Source organism: Manacus vitellinus, unplaced genomic scaffold, assembly GCF_001715985.3.
Source record: "Manacus vitellinus isolate BGI_N305 unplaced genomic scaffold, ASM171598v3 scaffold_41_pilon, whole genome shotgun sequence".
Lineage (NCBI taxonomy): Eukaryota > Metazoa > Chordata > Aves > Passeriformes > Pipridae > Manacus > Manacus vitellinus.
The window spans coordinates 3083217-3105462 of NW_021940545.1; the positions used below are offsets into that span (position 1 = coordinate 3083217).

A 22246-nucleotide genomic window follows, 5' to 3' on the forward strand; every position below is an offset into this window, starting at 1 on the left:
GTGTCAGGTAAATATTTCTCAAAATAATAAAGATACAGTCCTGGCCCCAAAGAAGGTGTAACATTGTGATGGCAGGTAGAGGACATGTCTTGTGATGCCAAAGGGATGAGCCCTCTGAGTGCTACAGGAGTCCAACTCTGATCTGGGTGAGACAACCCCCACCCTCAGCTCCTCCACCCCAAATTCCTCTGCCCAAAGTAGCGACAGAACCTTTCTTCACCCCCACCTTCTAGGCTTTAGCGTGGAAATGATGAGCAAGTGCTCAAACACTAAATAAAGGCCATAAAAAACGACAGAAAAAAGAAAAGGGTCATTGCAAGCACTCAAGAGATTGTTCTTCAACAAACCACCAGCACGTTCCACCACATGCTCCAGCTCATGTCTCCGACCTGACCCTGAAAACCACAGCACTGCATGGCCCAGCCACCCAGCCCGACCCTTGTGAGACACTTTATGGGAACGTGTGCATTAGCAAACGAAATCTGACACAGAAATAAAGTTGGAGAGGAGTTTTGGTGGTTTCATTTAGGTTGTGTTCCTTCCACTGGCCACGGGTTATCGATCTCTGCAGAGAAGAGTCAGCAGCCACCTCAGCCAGGGGTAATGTACGACTGTTGGGAACCACAGTTAACTGATGAACCCATCTGGCAGGGGAGTGAGAAGTGATTGATTTACTCCCCATCCTGGTACTTAGACTTTTCACCCTCAACAGGCCACGAAGGCTCGTTCATCATCTTCATCAATCAAGCGGGCAAATATCATTAAATCTGCAGGCCACAAGCAGCATCATTTATATCTTTGTCTATTTTTTTTGTTGTTTGTTTCGAAAGTTTGCCACCTCTTCTTCCCACATCCCTTACTGAAAAATAGTGCTTTCACCTGTCAGGGATTCAGTAAGGTGAAATGGAGAAGCTGAATCCTGCTAAGAAGGGATGGTGCTGGGCTTTGGGTTCTCATCTCTCCCAAGCCACTGGGGATGCTCAGAGGTGCAGAGCATTCCCAAATACTCCAGAGCTGTCCAGCCCTGTACCACATCAGTGATGTCTGGCTGGGTTCAGCTCATGATCACTGTGTGCTACTGAACCCATCAAGGGTGTTTTGCTTGACCCAGAGCAGAGCATTAAAGTCACCAAAGCAGCACCACGCAGGATCTGGCACAAACCAGGCTAATTCCTCAAAATTCAGTGGAGCAGCAACCACCTGCTTATGCTGTTCATCTTCCCTGTAACTTCCCCAGGACAATGGGGACTTTCAGCTTATTAACACTGTTTGTGCAGTGATTTGTTCCTTAATGCACTTTTTCAAAGTCGCTTTTTCCAGAGCGCGGAGCCTTTAGCAGCACGTACTGACACCACCAAGCACAGAACGTGCCAGAAGGGAACACAAAACCCATCAAAAAGCAGGGACAGGTTTGAGGCCATCCTGCAGCAAAGCTGACACTTTATCCTGGCAGGCTCCCTCCCATCCCAGGGCTGTGTGAGCCCACTCTCTGCTTAGCTGAGCACTCCGACCAGCCCCCAGTCAAGGATGAATGGATAGATGGACAACAACTGCCAACGAGTTCACTCCCTCCTCTCCCAGCAAGACACTCCATTAGAAAAGCTTTTAAAAAAATACCAGTGGAAAACACTGGACAAAACAATCTGACTCAGGGAAATTTCAGGAAAGTTGAGAATAGCCTGGAGTGAAAACCCGGCTCTAACACGACTGAAAGAGCCTCGTGAAGGAACAGATGCAGCAGCCAGGCTGCAAATTAAATCACCCAAGGAAGGTTGGAGGAGCCAAATGAGATCTCCACCTGCCATTACTTCCGAGGCAGGGAAAGGGCCGGGCGTTCCGAAGGAGGGCGATGGATAGGCAGACAAATCATTTTATTAGCCTTAATTGCCATTTCAATACCATACCCATGTCTCCACATAAGCCTTCATTCTGTGCAAAGTTGTCAGTTCATGTCCTGAATGGGCCAGGCTTGTTATCAGCAAGGCGTTTACAGCCCCTGGGCTGTGCATTAATTAAAAAGGCTTTGTGCTGAGGCTCATTCATTAGCACACTGCTCCTTTAATCACTGCCTCTTCAGCCACCGGGACAATCTATAAATCTCCTCAAATATGAAATAATGAAGTGGAATGGTTCAATTTATTACAATGTAATAAGGCAGGATAATAGGGGGGTGGACAGGGTGGCACTGGAGCTGTCTCCTTGCCCAGTCTTCCCACCTCATTACTGACAGAGACCATGGATGAGAAGAGCAGAAGGGATGTAGGCGAGGACAGGGATCTTCCCATCTCCTGCCATCCCACCCTCATGAAACTCAGCTTGCCACAAGGGATTGAAGATGATGCTGAAAGCCAGACAAGGTTTGGGAGGACACAGGTAGGTTTTCCCCTGAAGAAGTTCCAAAGATTTTGCTCTTTGATGCAGACACAGCATCCCCTCAGCAGGAGGGTGAGTCTCTCATTCTACATCCCATTTTCCCATCTGCACCCCCATTTTCCAACCTCTCCTTCCTTAGATCTTGTTCCATCATTCCTGGAAGGATCCAGGTTGAGACGGACAGTGCCAAGGAGCAGATGTTCTAGGGAACATCAACAAGCTACAAAAATCCACATATTAACTCAACACAAAGCTCCTGTTTCTCCTCTCATGGCTCATCTCCCAGCTGGGCACTCAAGTCAAGCTGCCAAATAAAATATGACTGCACACAATGGGTTAATTAACAAAGAGAGAAAGGTGAACATTAGCCTGGCTTTGCATTTCCTAAATAAATGCATCAAGGACACTTAACTAGTGAGGGGAGGCCAAACATGAATTTTTCTTGTGACGAAAATTGCAGACTAAAGATGCCAAGGAAAGAAGCAAAACTTCCAGCTATTTTAGAAAAGCAGCCACGGTATCCAAAGAAAGTGCAAAATGAAAACTGCCCATACAGAAGTTAACAAAAGCTAATTACGCTCTTGCATAGAAGGAGAGTGTTTAGAGAAAAGCAGGATTTGTAAAGAGCATTGTGGTGGATTTTGAAAAATTACTTTTCCCTGTCAAAAGATACCTAGTAAGGAACATCCAGTTCGTATTATAACAGCTCTGCAATTTGCTACTTTATTTTCAATGCTCTCCCCATTCAGTCTTAGAAAGCCTTGAATTCTTATGCACGATCAGCTATATAATTAATGTGGCTATTAATATAATTAATACAACATGTTGCTTTATCAAAGTCAAAATTAATTCCCAGGAAACTGAGTTGTGATAAATTCACAATAAGGAAAAAAAAAAAAATTAAATGATCAGAATAACCCATTTCAACATTTTCTTTAAAACTGAAGTCTGCTTTAAAGACTTTATTTCAAAACGTGAAATCGTTCAGGGTTTTTCCACATGGACCATGCGAGTTATAAACATGCATCATTTTAACTGACCCAGCCTAACCCTGGTGGGAGGGAGTGCCCTGGTCTAGGAAAGCACTCAAGGGTTTCATTTTTTCTCCCCGTTCATTATCAGAAGTAGATTTAAAATAACGTTAGAGGACAGGAAAATTATTTCTTCCCCTGTGTTAGAAAGGACCGACCGAACACGCTGTTCAAACCCACAGATCTTTAATATTAGCAATCTGCTAAGTGCTAATTTGTCAACACGAAACCTTTCATCTCCAAGGTTCCCAAAACACTTCATTTGCTCGAGAGTCACTCGTCCCACCACAATAAGATTCATATTATCCATATGGCGCCGCGAGCAGGAGCTTTGGGTTCCTCTTCCCCTCTAAGAAGGGCTCCTCCAGGAGTCAGGCAACTAATTACCACTCAAGTCAATGAATTAACCCTGTCCCTGACTGCTCTGCGAGTTTCAAGGTGCTTTTTAGAGGGAACAGCAGGCTGGGGTCCTTCCCATCAGAAAACTCTATTATATGGATCTTCAAAAAACCTCATTACTACAAAGCCACGAGCATTCAATCCCATTAATAAAACACATCGGTATATAATTATAATATTAGGCACTTAAATTGCAGTTTTCATCTGCTGCTCTCAAAAGTATTTTACCACAGTAAATTAAGTCCCCCCTAATTTGGGCCGGTCAGAGTTTTGCATTTGAAGCTTTTCCTCAAGGAGAATTTGATTTTGTGTCGGGAAGGAAAATGGCAGAAATGACCTGTTCTTCCTCAAAACCCTCATTTCCTTCTGGTGAGGGATATGGAGTGGGGAAAACCCACCCCGAATCTATGAAGTGCTACGGGGATGAGGAGTTAAAATGCTGCCAAGAGAGGAATGGCAATGAATCCATAAAATCCAAAATGTTTTTGCAGGATGTGTTCGCTCATCGCCCCTCGTCGCACTGGGGGTCTCCAGCTCGCACCCTCATACCGGGGGATAAGCAAGACAAAAAACGAAACAAAACCACCCTGGGACCCACTTTTCTTCTCTGAAGGGATCTCCAAACTTGGAGTCACCAGCTTTTCCTAAGAGCTGCACCCTGGGTTTGGGCTGGAGGGAGGAAGCCACGCTTAGTGCAAGCTGACAGCGGCATCGCCCTTGACTAGATGGAGGATGACAGCGGCTCCTCCGGAGTCACATCTTGGCCCATGCTGGAACAAATATGCTTCCAGCAGGCAATGAAGCTGAGTAAATCAGAGATGACAATAAAAGTATCGAGGAAATTGTCCGTCTGGGAGACAGAGCACACCCAGCACACAAGGTTCAGCTTTAATTTGCGAGGAGACCCGTGCGCTCGAGAGGTTGTGGCAGGAATACCAGTGTAAATGATATCACCACGGGCACCGAACGGGCAGCTGGCTCCCCAAACTATTAGCTGGTAACACCAATCCTCAGTAATTCCAGCTATTAAAAACAACTTAAAGAGGACTCAGATCTCATTTTGCAGAGAGCACAGGGGTCTCGATGACTATTTTTAAAGTTTTCCTGCACTGGAGTTAACAGTCGATGGCTTTGATATGTTCAGCTGCTGTGCTGCTTCTTTCAGGTTTATTAAATTTACAAGCAGAGAGACAGGATGGCTCGTTATTTTTCCCAAAGAATCCCCAGAAAAAAAGGGCAGAGCTTCTCAGGCATAAATCTAATCTGCAAACTCAGAAACCATGGGGGTCCTGGAGACCCCCCTCCCCAAGACCACGCAACAAATCAGATAACTGTTGTTACATGCACACATTTATTCGAATTTCAAAAGAATTATTATATAAAGAAAGGTGTTTGTGGTACCTCCACAAACACACCCATTTTAGATACATACACTGACAACAGTAAACAGATTAAATGTAACATTCCAGTGCAGTGGGGAAGGGTTAACCTGCACAGCAGTAAGGGATAAATGCCACAGCAGCACCCACCTTTGGGCACTAGCAAGTATCCCACGCCCCTTTTATTCAACAATTATTCATCCCCTCTGAAGGAGGGACTTGGTTGTGACACCTTAGAGGCCCAGGCTGGAAAAACTGCTGAAAACACAACAGAAAATAGATATATTTTCTCCTATTCATGACCAAAAGCTCTTTTTCCCTGATACTGCTTTTCAAGCAGCTCTCATTACAATTAAACCCGTTTTTATTGCATCTGCAGAGTTTTTACAGCCCGTTCTCTCATGTGTTTGATGACCAGGTGGCTCATGGGATGATGCATCTCCAGGGGTCACTTGGTACTTCTGTGCTCTGTGTGAAGGGAGATTCTGCCTCATCACAGGTAAGAGGATTTAACGTTGTTCATCACAGACCAGTGCAGACCCTCCCTGAAGTGTCTGGATAAAACCCCATTAAATCCATCCTGATTTTTACAAACCATGAGAAAGAAGAAGAAAGGACAAGGCCAGGCACAAACCACCAACATCTATTGTGCATCACAACGGGAAGAGCCTGGGCTCCAGGGACATTTTTCTTTTGGCACTTATTGTCTTCTAAACTCCACAATCTATACAATAGCTATGTTTGTAATCACTCGAAAATTTTCAATTAAATGTAAAAAACCAGAAACAAGTAAATCTATTCTCTCTTTTGACTGTTCTATTGATTAAAATGGATGCCTGAGCTGCGGCCACTGAACCATGAAAAGCAATCTGTCTTGGATGGGTAAGAGATCGTTAGGAAATCGTTGTGCTGAGGCAAGAATAACTGTGCATGTACACACACGTGTGGGGCTGGGCACAGACCCCCACATGCTACCATGCAATAAGCCACCTGCAAGGAAGGAATAAAACTGTGTCTGTGTATTTCAATATCAAGTTCAAAGCAATCCGAGGTGTTAGCCTGTCACAAAGACCTCGTTTTCTAAGTTTCATCATTTCCCTCAGCAGCAAAACTTGGTCTCTGTCGCTGCAGAGCAGAAAAAAAAAAAACCTAAAAACCACGAGGTGGGAGAGGAGAAACCTCAAGGTCTGTCATGTGTTACAAGCTCCAAGAGCAAGGAAACCACTTCTTAGGCCATTAGGAGATTGTCAAGCGGATGACAAGGAGATCCTCCAGCTGATGTTTCACCTTCCCCTTTCGTCCCTGTCCTTTCGGGGAGAAGTGGAGGATGTTAAACATCACCAGGAACACTTAGTTCTGCACAGCCTGGCTGGTTGGGGTGTGAGTTAACCTAAGGCAAGGCAAAGGAGGGAAAAACTTCCCACATGAAGCTTCTGCCTTGAGCACTCACCACGGATTCCCAGACTGCAGCAGAGCCGTCTAATATTGGCTCTTAACAGCCACAGGAACAGATGGAGAACACTTCGGTCTGCGCAGACAGTGCTCTGCTTTTTAAGCAAGACCATCCTGATATCAGCTCTATTTTATCTCAGCACCTCAAGCTGAAGCTTAAATTAACCAAACATTGGGGTTTTTTTTGTTGTAACCAATCACCATCCCACAAGCCCTGGGGAGATCAGCGAATTCTCAGCCTTTGCAGGAAAAAGATCTTATTTGCTGGAGCCAGGGCATAGCCTGCTCTTCTCTAGGTATCCACACACCACCCAAGGGAAGAGCCCTAGAGAGAGGGCTGCAAAGCACAGTTCTGAGAAAACCTCTGCTGATCACAGCGATGCTCATCCTCCCCAACAGGACCAGCAGGAAACTCCTTTCCAAAATCCACTTCCTAGCAGGACTGAGGCCCCAGCAGCTTTCTCCCACCAGCACAGGTCCAGCAGAGACATGTCCTCATCTTAACAAGGGAGAGATCAACAGCAGCCACCCTGCTGTCTGGGATCTCCAGGAGACACAGGGATGCTGGGCAGGAGGAGCACTTGGCATTGACTGAGCCTGGAAGGCTGGGGGTGTTCATCAGAGCAGCGTTACTAATGAATTCAAAACTGAAACAAGCTGTCATTTAGAGATGAGGGGATCCCCACCTCCCCACACACTCATCCCTGGTATTTGCTAATGGGAAGAGCGAGGCACAACAGCAGATTCAGGCTGACTCATGCGGTTTGCACTTTTATCGGGTGCTTTTTTCCATCCCCCCTCTCCAAAGTGCAAACGAAACATACGAACGGTGCTGAATGAGAAGGAATGTTTGGGAAATGATGCTTCAAACCATTTCTGTTCTGTTTGTGTGTGTAAACTGTGAGGCCATGACTACACCTCACGCTCCAAGGCAGCCACTGCCAGGGGGTCAGCACAGGGGTGCTCACAGACACTGGGGAGGGGCTTTAGGGAGAGCCCCCAAGTAATTAAAAGAAGTTATTATTGCTTTGATTTAAACAAATAAAGAAAAAAGGAAGATAATGAAGATAATAAGTTGCAAATCCTCAAACTGGACAGGCCTAGAAAAGCCAGGTTTTACAGGGCAGTAAAACCACTCCTGCCATCCCCACCCCACAAAATACCAGATAAATACAGCAGCAAACACAAACTGGAGGGGATCTATGGAGCCCCAGACACGTGCAAGACCACTCAGATATGTGCCTAAGAGGAGGCACTGAACGGGTTAGCATCTCTCAGATCCCTTAATATATTTTCCCTAATTAAGCTGTTCAATTCTCCAGCTTAAAGAGCTGCCGATAGCTGCTACAAATTGATTTATCTTTTGATGAAGGTAAAATTTGCAGGAAAAAATGAGAAGCAAACAACATATGGGTTTGGGAGGGATTAAATTACTTTGTCTTGTGTTAAGATTCAAACATATTCTGGAGGCAGGATGAGTCTTTTACAAGTAAATTGTTTTTATACTATATATCCATTTCTATGTAAACAGAAGGATACTCATTTACACATCCACCTACAATACCTGCTAGGTAGCAGAAGTATATCCTTAAGAGCCAGATGAGATCCCGAGCTCTCAGTGGGCACACACACACAAAAATAAAAAGCAATCATCCTGCAAACAGCCCCGAGGGACAGGAAAAAAAAGCCTTCTGGAAAAACAAGCAATCCAACCATAATAGATATGGGCTGAAGCAGCCTCGACGGGGAGGGTCAGGGCTGGGTAACACGGTGGGGGTCAGGGCTCCAAAGCTGCAGTTGCAATTCCCAAACCATCCCCGCCTGGGAGCTGCAGTCCCCTCGGATGGCAGGAGCTTAGAGTTTACCACCTCCACTCCATTATTTTGTTTTACTCATCAGTAAGAAATAGAAGGTGAAGAGGGATAAATATTAAGAGTAAATCACAGCCAGCCTGGCAGGAGCGAGGAACAGCAGCAGCCAGCACAGGATAATTTGCTTGATCTCAAATGAGGAGTTTCCCTGGTGGGATGGGGCATTATAACCTCAGCAAGTAAGAGAGGTGAGATGAGGAGTTGGCCTCTGCAGCTCCAGTATCACAACACACAGGGCTGCAAGCACTGATGTCCCCTCAAATACAGATCCTTCTCCTTTTCCTGGCAAAAGCCATGCTCCTCTCACCCCTACAAGCAGCAAGGAATTTGGCTGAGTGCTTCCTCCCTCAAAACCAGCTTCAGGCCATCCCCAGCACAACTGTCTCCAGCGAGGGAGTTAAAGAGAGTTCAGAGTGAGGGATGCAGCCACAGCCATGGGGGGGTTGCATTTATTAACTGTTCTTCCCCACATCCACTTTATTGGCTATTTTGGACACATGCATTCCCTGCACAAGCACATGCCAGACAACTGAGAGCAGATAATTTGCCCAGACAGGCAGTAAATACATCCCATCTCATCCTTCCTCCTAGAATAATGTGCTTTCTAGTGTCACCTGTCATGTAAATCATCACCTTGCAATTTATCCTGAGCTACATTTCAACCGCTTCTGGACCTGCAGGAAAATAAAGAAAGAAACAATCAGAAGGTCCAGTAACTCCTCCTGCGAAACAGGGATGCTTCTTCCCTGGCCAATATTTCAAATTTATTGAAGAGAAGACATCTACTGAATTTATGGCTTCCCAGGTGAATTTCCAACTCTTAGATTTAGAGGAGTCCTAGATTTTCTCCGAGCTATACAGAAGACATTTACATAAGTTTTTGTGCAGCCTTGAAGCTCATTCCTTCAGTCTATTCCTTTCTCACCACATGAGTATCCAATAACTACCCACCTTGTGGTTACTGCAACTCAACAACTCAGAGGTGGATTTGAAAAATCCCACGAGTTGCATGAGAAATGAAATGCCTGTGATTTTTTTTTTCCCCCCACCCCTGGTATTTTTTCCTTAAAATCTTCCCACGGAACCGGAATCGAGTAAAGAACTGGGGTTGATGGTGTTGCCTGGGCTGCAGCCTTCCCAAGGAACAACCGAAAAATGATGTTTTCTCTCCAAAAAGTGAGCCCAGAAAAGCCTCCATGGGAATTTTCCACCAGAAACAAACAAACAAACAAACAAACAAACCAACCACAAAAAAACCCCAAGGAATTTTCCCTGAACATCCTTTTGAAAAGTTCTAGTGGCAGGTTCTCTAGTGGAAGGTGTCCCTGGCCATGGCAGGGGTTTGGAACGAGATGAGCTTTAAGGTCCCTTCCAACGCAGACCATTCCATGAGTCTACAAATGTATTTCCAGCAGAAATTCCTCAAACCAGCCAGGCTTGCTGAAAAGGTTGGATTTAAGGAGGTATTTAGTCAGCTTAAGCTGGCTGGGGGTGCACGGTCCTGGGAGGACCCCTTTAATCTGTGTCCTCTGGCTGCAGAGAGAAAAAGCCTCCTGCGCATCTGTGCCTTCTCAATTTTGTGTTCAAAACACTTGAGAATCCCTCTTTTGTTCCTTGGCTGTCTCCCTTAATCCTTCCCTCAGTCATTATTCAATATTTGGTTTTGTGACTACATTATTTAACTTGGCGGAGCGTTTTGGGACGCGGTTTGAATAAAAGCCTCTGTTTTTAAGCAGCGGAGGGGACCGACGCACAGGCAGGGAGGAGACAGCACTGACAGCAAAGAGGAGACCAAAGCTTCACCCATCAAGAAAAAAAACACCAACCAAACCAAACACCTCTCCAGGGAAAGTAGGCTGGCAGTCACAGCATCGTCATTCGAGGGAATAAATCAGCAGAGCAAACTCGGATGTCAGTAATTTTGTGACGCAGAAAATTGATTCGTACGTTACAATCAAGGAGCTCCTGCCTCCATAATGTGCGCTCGGCGTTTTTAACATAATTATTTGTGCAACAGTTTTAATGTTTGCAGCCTCCTCTGGCTGTCAACCTGGAAGTAAGTAGGGGGAGAAAAAAAAAAAAAAAAAAATTTTAAAATACTCTTCTTCAGAGACAGGATTAAAGAGAGAGAGGGAGGAAAAAAAATAAAAAAATCAATCTCCGAGCAACCTCCTTTGTATTTTGTTGTGACAAGCCTGAATTTAAACAGCCTGCAAAGTCAAAACAACAGGAGAAATATCAATACACATTAATTTAATCAAGGAACACAATTCTGCCAGGCCAGGCCAAACTTGGCTTTGTTTCCGCCCCGGTTTCTGTGGGAGTTGATAACACCCCACCCCCCCAAGGCTTCAGTGGTGTCTGGGGGTCTCCTCAAAGGCCCTGAGCCCTCTCTCCATTTGGATGCCTCCCCATGCAGAAATCACAGCTCCTGGTGATGCAGCACCCCACTCACACACCTCCATCTCTCCTCCCCCAAACCCCCTCATTCTGCTGGCAAACCAGCCCCTGTTGGCCATCCTGTTGCATCCTTGCTGTGTGCCACGGAGCTTTCAAAGGACAGGCAGATAAAAGGGTAAACATGATAACAAAAACTCTTCTCCACCACACTTGACTCCGTCAAATCCCGGGCACAGTGCGACTCTTTGAAACAAGAATCTCATTAAGGAAGGCAGAGTTGAAAGGATGAAGCCCCCGCATACCAAACGCAGAAATCAGATGTACTTGACCTTTCAGACGAATGTACATTTTCTGAGTGACTGTTCGTGTCAGAGTAATTCAAACAGACACCTGATAATCCTCTTAAAAGGCTGAAATTTGGATACTGGATTGAGCACAATGTAGCAGGAGCTGCGGGTGGCCTCGTCCCCGGGCTCAGTCCTGCCCCTCGCCCCCAATTTCCCGAGGTACCTCCAAGTCTTGTCCCCTCCCTGGGCTTTCATGTCCCCCCACACACAGAGGAGATGTTTCAAGTCCAGAATTCATTAGCAAGGAAACGTCTTCTGTGCTGACACAGCTGGAAACGAAAAGCTGATGCTCCTTAACACAAATTAGGTGATTAAATACTTTGGATGGAAAAGATGTGCCTCAAAAGCAAGGCACAAGAAGGGCACCTCCTTCCAGACAGGCTCCAGCCACGTTGACTCCCATGTACAAGCTGAAGGACCCACTTAGGTCCTGCATGTTGTATATCAACATATGTCATGTGTGTCATGCTCCTAGAGAAACACATGAGGATTCCCAGAAAAGCCCAGTGGCTTCACAGGGAAACATTTACATGGTGAATGGCTGCAAATAGAGATTTCACCAAGCTAGGGATATACTAATTACAGCCCAAAGGCTGTAAAAGAACACAGAGAGCAACTGCAAGGTTTCTTCATGGACAATGTTGCTAGAGAGGTCACCAGAATGAAGGATCACCTCCCCTTCAGAGTTTTTGGACATCCTGGTCAGATCCAGCTGCCTGCCTTGATCTACAGCTCCATTTCCACCAATAACTTCTGGGCTTTGTTTAGCACATCCATACAAAGAGAGGCAGAGATGCTCCCAAGCCTTTGAAATCAGAGACACTGGGGAGTCAACAACCCAACAAACACTGGAAGAAAAGGGGTTTTTGGTGGCTATTTGTGGCCTGTGTCTATGAACAGCTCCACAGATTGACAGACCATGCACTCTGTCAGTCTAATAATGAGTTTCTTTTGAAAAACACCAAAAATCTACAGCTTAGCATTTGCAGTGGAATCCAGGGGTGTTTTTTGACTGGTAAGGAATCTGGAAGCACACCAGCCCCCTCCTGATGTCACAGTAACATCAGCCCCAGCCCTGGCAGCTCATGCACTCACATCCATTGCCAAGCAGGACAGGCACCTCATGGCTTTGTATCCTCTGGCAAGCCCTCCCCTTCCTCCTCCCCTTGAGCTCCCCAGCATCCAATGTTAATTAGCTAATATTTGTTTACGTCGTTCCTGACCCTTTGCCTTTTGATTCCCACTGCAGCACATCAGCAGGTCCAGCATGGGATCCTGGAGGAGCATCACCTTTGCTGGGGGCATGGAGGATGCAGCAGCCAGTGGTGAGGAGGGTGGGATTGGGGGGCTGCACTGCTCCCTAGTCAGCCCCCAAACACACAGGAAAGGATGGAAAGAAATCTCTTGGAAAAGTCAAATGCAAGGGGATAAACCAGCTTATTTCACCAGCAATGGGCTCAAGCCCACTGCCCATGTGGGGACTGCTCCTGGGAGCTGCCTCTCCCTGTCCCAACCCTCCCGAGTTCCAGGGAACGGAGTTCATTTTGTGGATTCCCAACCAAACCTCCAAAGAACCACAAATTCCTACTCTGAACCAGCAGGCTGAGCCTGCAGCGTCTGAGCTCCAGCCTTGAAATGATTTCTTGTTTTTCTGACGTTTCTCTGCAGGCCACCAGGAGAACTACAGGGCCCTGCACACCTCCCAGCCCAGTGTGCGGGTCAAGAAACAGTGGGTGACACCAGGAGAAGCCAGCACCTCTCCTCCCACGGGGACTCATCCCTTTGTCCCCCTGCATGAGGCTCCCCCATGCTCCTCCCACACTGTCCCCAAACCAGGACCCGCTCTGGCATGTGCTAGCAGCCACAAACCCCCCTGCCCGTGGACTCTCGGGCGTGTTTTTCACCCCTCCTCTCAACACTTCCTAAACAGCTCATGAATTTTATAAACTAAGCTCATTGTAACCAAACCATGAAATTGCAAATTTAACTCAGTCAACAAACAAAGCTTTGGCAGGGAGCTGGGGCTGTCCGAGGCAGGGCTGCTGTGCTGCCTGGGCAGTGGGCAAGGTGGGAATCTGCTCCGAGGGGCACTGCATCCCGCTCCACCCCCTTGGCCACGGGGCAGCGCGGGTTGTGCAGGATGCTGGAGCATCACAGCCTACACAACCTCCCACCTACACCCAGCTCCTTCAGCAGTGCCAACCACTCCCGCCGCCCTTCCCCTTCCTGGCCATTCCCACTATGGATTCAAAAGCACAGCAAAGCCTCAGCAGCCCCAAGACCCTGGGCAAAGCCACCCTTGCCCAGCCACAAGGGCTCTGCCGCAGCCCCCAGGTCCAGCCAAGCCTGGCTGCTGCCTCCCCCTCGCCTGGCAGCACTGCACACACTCTGTCCATGTCCAGGGTGGCCGGGAGAGCCTCGTTAAGTTAATGGAGTGCTAATTAGCTGGCAGACCGAGGGGAGGGATTGAAGGCGCTGCCTCATTTGCTCGGTGGAATTGGGCCATTAAAATGAAGGGTGAGCAGTCTGGGGATGAGGTGGGGTGGCAGAGGCTGCCACGCTGCTGGAGGGACGCAGAGGGGTCTCCCTGGGGACAGCTGGGGCTACACAAACCATTTTTCCGGGGTGAAGACCAGCTTTTGGCACGGAGAGAGTGGGAACAAACTGCACCAAGGAGGACAATGGAGCACCACCGAAGTGATCTCCTCATCACCTTCACCATCTCCAGCGCTCAGCTTTGGAGCCCCACCAGTACAGACGCCCACGCCAACCCTTCTTCCCTCCATCCACAACACCCAGTGGCCAAAGGCACTTGCTCCAGGTGGGAAAAGCGGAGCAATACCTGCTGGAGTGCAGCATGTCCTCACCGGGCTCCTGCCAACATACCAATGCCACCTCCTTCCAAGCAAGCACGGTGCCACAGGGTGTTTCTATGGCAACAAGCATCTCCAATACAGCCGGCACCGAGACTCCAGCACCGTTCTGCTGACACCGGGGGCCACGGGCCCACCAGCTCTCCATGCTCTGCAGCTCCAGGAAGGGCTCCCAGGACAAAACTCAGCCTTTGAGAGGCTTCAGCACTGACTTAGCACTCCTTTTCCAGGGTGGTCACGGCACCGTGACCTTCACAGATAACACTCAGTCTCCAGGTAGGAGCAAATGCTGGAAGGACACGACGTCCCTCCCGTGGACATCACCCCTCCTGCAGCACCGAGTCCTTGGCTTGCAGCTGGCCCTGGCACCAGCAGCCCTGCAAGCTCCCACCCCCGAGAGCAGCAGCAGAGCTGGGGTCATCAGTCACGGCGTCGTGCTATAGGCAGCCTTAAATCCCAGGCCTACCTTCCCATCGATCTCCTCAGCTCCGTGAAATTAAGAAAAACGCAAGACAAACAGAAGCGAACGTCCCCGGGCAGGCTGGAGAGAGGCAACCAAACAGCACCAATTCCCCCGAGCAGGGCTTGGGGAGCTGGCAGGCAGCGCCTGGCTGGGAAAAACAAACCCCAGTTCCAGACAGAACGCCAATCTCAGCTCAAACATCACCCCTGGGCCCCCGAGGAGGGGGGCCCACAGCACCCGGCACTGCCGGGATCCACGACCACCTGCAGCAGGAGAGGGGATGGGGCTGCAAATGCCTTTGCTGTAACTACATGGAGTAAATTTGTCAACAAATGGCATGAAGAAATTACATGGAACGCCTCAAAGGTCTCCCTCCCTCCCCAAAAATCACCTCCCAGAGCAGACCTGCGCTTTAAGGATTAAATGTGACTGGGCAACTCAACACAACACAACATTATTAATGTCTATTTTCAACAAGCATCTCCATTCCACCCATTCTCTCTCTCTCTCTCTCTCTCTCTCTCTCTCTCTCTCTGTCTTTTTTAACCATCACTTTAAAGTCTCTCCTGTCCAACTGTGTATTGTGGGGGGGGAAAAAAATTGTTTAAAAAAAAAGAACAGGAGAAAAAAAGTAATTTAAAAGCTTTAAATCCAGTTCTCTGGTCTCCGACCCCCTGAAGATTCCTGCACAGAAAATAAAGTGCTTAGCTGCCCTCCTTAAAAAGATTTAATCTCCCATATTTCAGAGCTTGTATGATTAAACCCTACCTCTAATTCTGCTTTCAGAGCCACAGCCAAATCTCTGCTTAAAGGAAAGCGGTGCTGGTGCCTCTCCTCCCGTCTCCCATACAGAGCTGTGTCCACGTGGATGTGGGGGAAGAGCTGGAGGTAGCAAGGCAGCTCCAAGCATCCCTGGATCCTAGTGCTTCCTTGCCAGAGATGGAAATACCCTTTTTTTATGCAGCCTTTGAGCAAACTGAGCTTTCCTACGAGCAGCTTCAAGGGAACCCAATGGGAGGCAGCGCAGGGGACCTGCTGGGCCAGCTCAGAGGCTCCCACGCCAAAACATCATCAGCTCTATCCCACCTTTGGCAGCAGAATAGCAAGGAGAGGAGACCCAGACTTCAGCTGGGAGAGTTAGGGCAGCACAGAGCCAGCACCAGCACAAAAACCTGGTATGGGAGCACCCAAACAGGAGGCGTGGGGGTCACCCCACGTGTCTCTGAGATGCTCCCGAAGGTGGCTGAGAACTCAGTGTAAGCAGGGGCCATGCTGGAAGGAAGAGGTTTCAACTGCCCCCTGGTGAATCCCTGACATGCTAGTCACTCATTTACTCTCACCTAGGAATTACTGACCATTTCTACCAGGAAAGAGAATGACAACCCACCCTGCCCCAGTGACCTTCATCCCGGGGCAGGAGGAGGTGGAGCATTAGCAATGGGACTGTTGCTTCCCACAAACATATGTCCCTGCTTTCTCTGCTGTATGATATACAAAGAGTTTGTTAAAAACCTGTGCTAGTAAGGTGGAAGTTTGTACTAGGATGGGAGGTCTGTGAGAAATCCACTTTCTAAAGAGGCACAGCACAGCAACCTTCACCTGCTAAAATCTGGAGGGAGCTCAAGGCCAGCTCTCCAAATGTGTCCCAGGGTGAGATGGAGACAAATCTCCAAGGAGCAAAGCACTCCAACAGCCAAGATGATGATTATTAACGTAAGAGTGCTGTAGCTCTCACCAGAATCAGGAGATTTGAGCTTGGGTTTGATGGAAAAATATCCCCTGACACTTCTGTTGAGGAACTTTCGCTGAAATTCCATGGGCAAACTATACAAAATCAAGTTTCACACCTTCCCCATCCCCTTGTTCAACAGAGACTTTTATGCTGCCAAAACCTATTTATTTCTTGCAAATCTCTCTGAGCTACTGCTCATGAATAGAAATGCTTTTATCAAAAAACTGCTTGCATTTGCCACTGAAAATTTTAAAACAAGCGTTTTCAGGGGGAGGCAGGTTTGCCTTCTGTGAGAAAACCTCATGTAATGCCCCTTCGGAGTATTTTTACTTAAAAAAAAAAGAAAAAAGTATTTTAGGTACGTCAGCCCATGAGATGGGAACAAAAAGACAATACTGCTTCCAAGCTTGGCTTCAAAGAAGACCACCCTGCACCCAGTCCTGCTGGGAAGGGGACCCCCAGTGCCATCTCCCTGAGGAAATCACTGTGATGTGTTTCCCAAACAGCACAAAGGGATTTGAGGCTGAATTTCAGCCCCAGCAGTGCCTGGTCTCCTCGAGCTGTCCTAATTACCAGGGCAAACCGTGGCAATTGCACCAGCATCCGAGATGCTGAGCATCCATCAGCTTTGGGTGGTTAATTATTGTCATCCCTTGGGGTTAAACTCAGCCCCAGAATTTGAGGCAATCCCACTGTCCTTTCTGAAAGCCTTAGTGTACAGTCACTTTGTTCTGGAGACTGCTGCATCTGGGATATTTGGATTGCTCTGGAAACAAAACAAAAAAAACCCCCCACATCTCCCTAATGCCAATCACTGTATTGTCTCCTCACCCTTGGTAAATATTTCCGTGCAGAAGAGAAAATGCATCTCCTGTCCCTACCACCACAGATCCAAAGGGCAATGATATGTCTGGATAAATGAACAGGTAGATGTACTTTCATTAAAATCACCACATTTAAATTACTCACAGATGAGATTGAAGACATGAGGCTAAAAACTTAATTGACTAAATCAACTGAGACACCGAGGGCTGATTATATCATTTAAAATAAATGTAATATTGGCCATCAAAAACTGCACAATATATTATTACATATCAAAAGCCATTATTCAAGAAGCACAAACAATATCCTCCCAAAGCCCCGGTGGATTTAAGAACATCACCCTCCCTGCTTTTCTTGATTGTTTTCCTCCTTCCACAAACCGTGGTGGGAGAGAAAAGCAGATGCCTTCCTGTGAGTCCCCAGAATCCAACATTGGAATAAAAATCTCCCTGGCTGCTTTCTCATCAAAGATGCACCTCTGTTTTAAGGCTAAAGGTGGGCAGGTACAGCCACCTTGCCCGACCTCCTATGCAGTTTGAGATGTACCCTCGTGATACCCACATTTTTCCTAGGAAAATCTGAACCCTGGCAATGGGAGTGGTTGAAAGCCCTCTCCTCCCACCACAAACTGTCTTCTGCAAAACCCTTTGAGCTATGCAGGCTCCCTCCACTTCCATCTTCACACCTGAGCTTTGTTTCTGTGAGCCACCAGCAGCCCCAGTGCTGGAGCTGGTGGCTGCCACCACATTTGTCCCTCCCTGCCAAGGGACAGGAGCACAGTCCCCACCTCAGCATCTTGGGGATGAGATACCCCAGCACAAGGTGTCCACTCCCCACTTGCTAAACCTCATCTCCACCACCCACCCAGAGATATAAACATTCACACCCTTAATAAGAGCTGAAAAGCCTGAAAACCCTTCAGCAAACAAGCCCATTCCATGCAAATCCCGATCAGCTTGCAAATGATTTCCTAGCCTAGACTGGGAGCTCATTACAGCCTGGGTGTTATCAATTATGGATGGCTCTGGTGGCCCTGCAGCCGAGGCTCTAGTGCCACAAGGAGCTGTTTGCTCCACGCCTGCAATCCTTGTCCCTCTGCTCTCCTCCTGCTCCCCACGGACGGGCAGGAGGAAGGAGCCAGCCCAAGCCACAGCAGCATCACTAAACCCACACCAAGGCAGGGCAAAGTGGGGAACAGCCCCAAAAGCCTCCCTATAACATCAAGAACATGCAGCTCGGCCCCTGGACTCTCCATTATACCGCTTACATTATAATTGTAAGCGGTGCCATCAAGGGTTTCTCAAAACCCACGTCTGTTCTTAAAGGCTCAGCCAGGGAAAGGCTCCTCTACTGCAGGAAGAGCACATTAGCATGCACAGGGAAGAGACCATGGGCTCCCAGAGCTCCCAGCCTGGCTGGGAAGCAGCCTGGCAAAAAGCAGGGCTCCCTGGATGCTCACTTTGCCAGGCTGGCAGCGGTGCCATCCCTCACCACCCTTCCCACGTCCCTTTGCCCGTGGAGCCAGGCATGTGATTCAATTAGTCGTTCCCATCATTCCCAGCTGGAAGGGTTGCATCCTGGATCTCACCCCTGTCCCAAGGGATCATTCATGCAACTGGACACCTACAAGGGCCAGTTGCCAGGATGAGCTTTGCCCGGGGACCTGCAGCGTGGAGGGACAATGACATGGAGCAGGGGGCTCTGTCCCAGCAGGTCTCATCCTAAATCCAAAACGCTGCCTAGGAAGAAAATTAACTCTATCCCAGCCACAACCAGGACAGCAGGGAAGCTCCTCACAGGTGCAATCTGTGCTAAACAAGGCAAGAACACGGTGCCCCCTTTCCCGGACCCCCTGGTAGCCCATGGATGAGGGTGAGGGCCCCGACATGGGGCGGGAGCTCCGGCACAGCTGCAGCCCCTGAACGGCCCCCCCCCAGCCATCCCATCGGCTTTTAGGGCATGGAGCACACATCCCACCCCATGGAGAGTGCCCTGCAGGGGGGCTGCATTACAAAGCCATTTACTGAAAATAAAAAGCCAGAAGACCCAAGCGAATGCAGTGTAATTGCAGGGTTTGCAGGCGTGAGGCTCTCTCAGTCTGCACACGAGTGCCATGAGAAAACAAGGCTTGGGGAGCCCTCACCAAAACCAGTCCTGTGTGCTGCCTGAAACACGTCCCAAACACACACTCACACGGCTTCCTAAATCCTACCTGCTCCTCTCCTGCTCTGGAGGAGGGAGGCTGATCCCAAAGCCAGCCCGGCTGGGATGCTGCACATCTGGCAGCTGCCAAACTCGGGATGGCTCCTCTCCCGTGCTCGGGGCAAAACAGGCAGGAGGGCACCGTCCAAACCGAGGGGCTGCTCCCCCTGCCTGCTCCTCCCCGGCCTCACAGGGGGTTTAAGATGCTGGATGCTTTAGGAAGAGCAGCTGGGAGCCAGGCGTGGGCAGGAGAGGTGTTAAAATTCCCGTCACGACCCGGGAGGAGACATCCCCAGCATCCCGCTGCAGAGCGAGCTAATCCTGCCAGGTTAATTCTCATCCTCAATTCATTCCAGTTTATTAAAGCCAGCAGGCACCCTGCAGAGGATTCATTACCTGTGTCACTGAAGGCAAGGCTGGGCCTTAATGAGCTGAGAAATGGGGAGCTGGGTGCACATCCCCTGGATGTGGGGATACCTGCAGCCCCATTCCCAGGGGCAGTGCTACCATAAACAAGAGGAATGTGCAGGACTTCTGCAAGGTCCCAGGCTGCATCCAGACATGTCTCACTCCCCTTTTCCTCCCCATACAGCTGCTGTCACCAAACCCCACGTGTCATGCACCGGCCTTGGAGCTCAACCTGGAGCTCACCAGCTTTTATTTGCAGGGAATTACTGGCAGAGGGCAAAAGGAGATGAATTTTCAGCCAGGTGAGTGAGCACATTACCAGCCAGAGAGATGGCAGCTGCTGCAGTACATCTTCATCCCTTTAAATAGTTCCCAGCCTTCCCCCCACAGAGCCGGGCTGGCTGTGTAAAAGAGATCTCTCCTAATTAATCTAGTCCTCTCCATCTCTGGTGAAACAGAGCCAGGGCTGGTGGATAAAATGTTGCAGGAGCTAACAGAGGATGGCAGGCTTGCGTTAGCGAGGCAGAAAGCGCGTGGTGGACTTCAGCCGAAGGGGCACAATTATTTTACCACCATGCTATGCCTCTAATCCCAGACCTGTCTGGCATCTTCCAGCACCAGCCTGCCTTTTTCATCTGGGTTTTATCCCCCCCCCCGCCCATTTTTCGCTCCAGTCCCTTTTTTTCTCACCGGGTGGCTATTTAATTTGTTGCATTCCATGCTTTCCTTTTCATGAGCAAAAAAAGAAAAAAAAAAAAAAAGAAAAAAGAAAAAACTTGCATCTGGCCTTTCTGTTTCTCTCTCATTCCGTTTTCAAAAATTTTGTGTTTTATGGGGGGAAAAAAAGAAGGGGAGAAAAAAGGATGGGATGGAAAATGCTAAAGGAGGCAGGAGATGAAAGTAGCTTTTACATAGAGTCACAAGAGGAAGGATGCAAAGAGGAGTGGAGAGAGCATCGGATGCCACTCACACCATTTTTTCGGCCATACAGGAGCAAGGCGAGTCAGACAATGGCTTCCAGGGGCTGCAGCAGAGCAAAAACGTGCCCAACAGCACTGAGCCACCCCAAAAAGCTGGAAGAACAACATGCTGGGGATGCCTGGGGATCCCTTGCCTCCTGCACAGGGCTGGGCTGATGTTACCACCTTAGCCTACACCACGCTGCCTTCCTCCTCAGTGCATCATCATCTTCCCTAAAAGCTCTGCTCCACCTCCTCACCTCCACCCACTGTCCCTGTGAGTCCTTTTTGCTCTCAGGAGCAGCATTTTAGGCCCCCACACCTTCACGGCAGAGCAGCTCAGCAAAACCTGCACAACTTCCCCCCCACCCCAAGACCTTGCCTATTTAAGCCCAAGCAGGACTGCTCAAGGAGGAATATTATCTGCAAGAAACAGGATGTCTAGAAAAAAAAAATCATCTTTGCTGGTGATCAGAGGAACTGAGACAACAAACAGAGCACAGGAGGGATGCCATCCATCGTTTAAACCTGAGCAAAGAATCTGGCTGCCAGATCTGGGCTGTGCTGATGAGAGTGTTTAAAAACCAGTGGGAAGGTTTGCAATGCTCACAGGGCCAAATTCACCCAAGAAAAAGGTCCCTGGCTCCTTGTTTGGCTGTGGCAGAGGAAGGGGCACAGAGAATGTTGCAGGGGCTGGCTTCAGAGTCAGGGGCAGAAAAAAAAAGAACAGTAAATCACCAGAAGTACCCAAAGCCCCCACAGCTGTCCTTACCAGTGCTGATAGCAGGGCTGGCTTTCCCAGCCTCTGAAAGGTTAAAGATGCCATCAGGAAATAAAAGTAGATGACACCTGAGTGTCAGCATCCCCCACCCAGGAGCTGCCATGCCTGCCAGGATGCCCAAGGCAAACCTGCTCACTGTTAAATGCTATTTCATCCTGGCTGGCTGGCCTTCATCCCTGGGCTTTTACCTTCTCTCCTCCCCCATAAGGCTTTAAAGAGCATCCTGGTGCTCCAGTGATAGCTCTCAATTACTGCAGAGCAGAGAGATGTTTGCTTTTAATAAGTTTTCCTAAAGAGCAGAGAGGTGTTTAAAAGGGGTGGATATCACGGCTCTGCCAGGCTGGGACCACACAGAGGCAGCAGCATCGGCTCCCACCGCTGTGCCAGGGCCATGCACATGTCCTGGATGGCCTGGACACCTTTCCCTGCTCATCCCTTTGCTTTCTAGCCTGGGGCTCCCTCTGCCTGTCACTGCACTGTGCTCGCTGTCCACTGTCCCCAGGGCTGGGCCTCTGCAAACAGCATTGGGCTCCATCTGCTGTTGGCAAGAGCCACCTTTGGCCATTTGTCCCGTGGCTGAGGGATGGACCTTCTGCAAAGCTGAGGTCCCTCCCTGCCTGTCCATCAGCAGGGCAGGGCAGGGCAGCAGGACAAGATGAGTAGGGGGAAATTTGGGGCTGCCACTGAGGACCTGCAGCCAGACCATACCCCCAGGCATCACTGGTACCTCCCCCTGGAGGTCCCAAAGCCA

At 48.8% G+C, this 22246-nt stretch overlaps 1 long non-coding RNA gene across 1 annotated transcript in view; it reads right to left on the reverse strand.

The window, feature by feature from the left end:
- Positions 1-14132, reverse strand: part of LOC115307697 — a 51255-nt gene extending 37123 nt beyond the window's left edge. The window contains exons 1-2 of the long non-coding RNA XR_003916035.1: positions 14095-14132; positions 9139-9179 (exon numbers count right to left, since the gene is read on the reverse strand). This is a non-coding gene — a long non-coding RNA (uncharacterized LOC115307697). The remainder of the gene's footprint in view (positions 1-9138; positions 9180-14094) is intronic.
- Positions 14133-22246: the final 8114 nt, after the last annotated feature.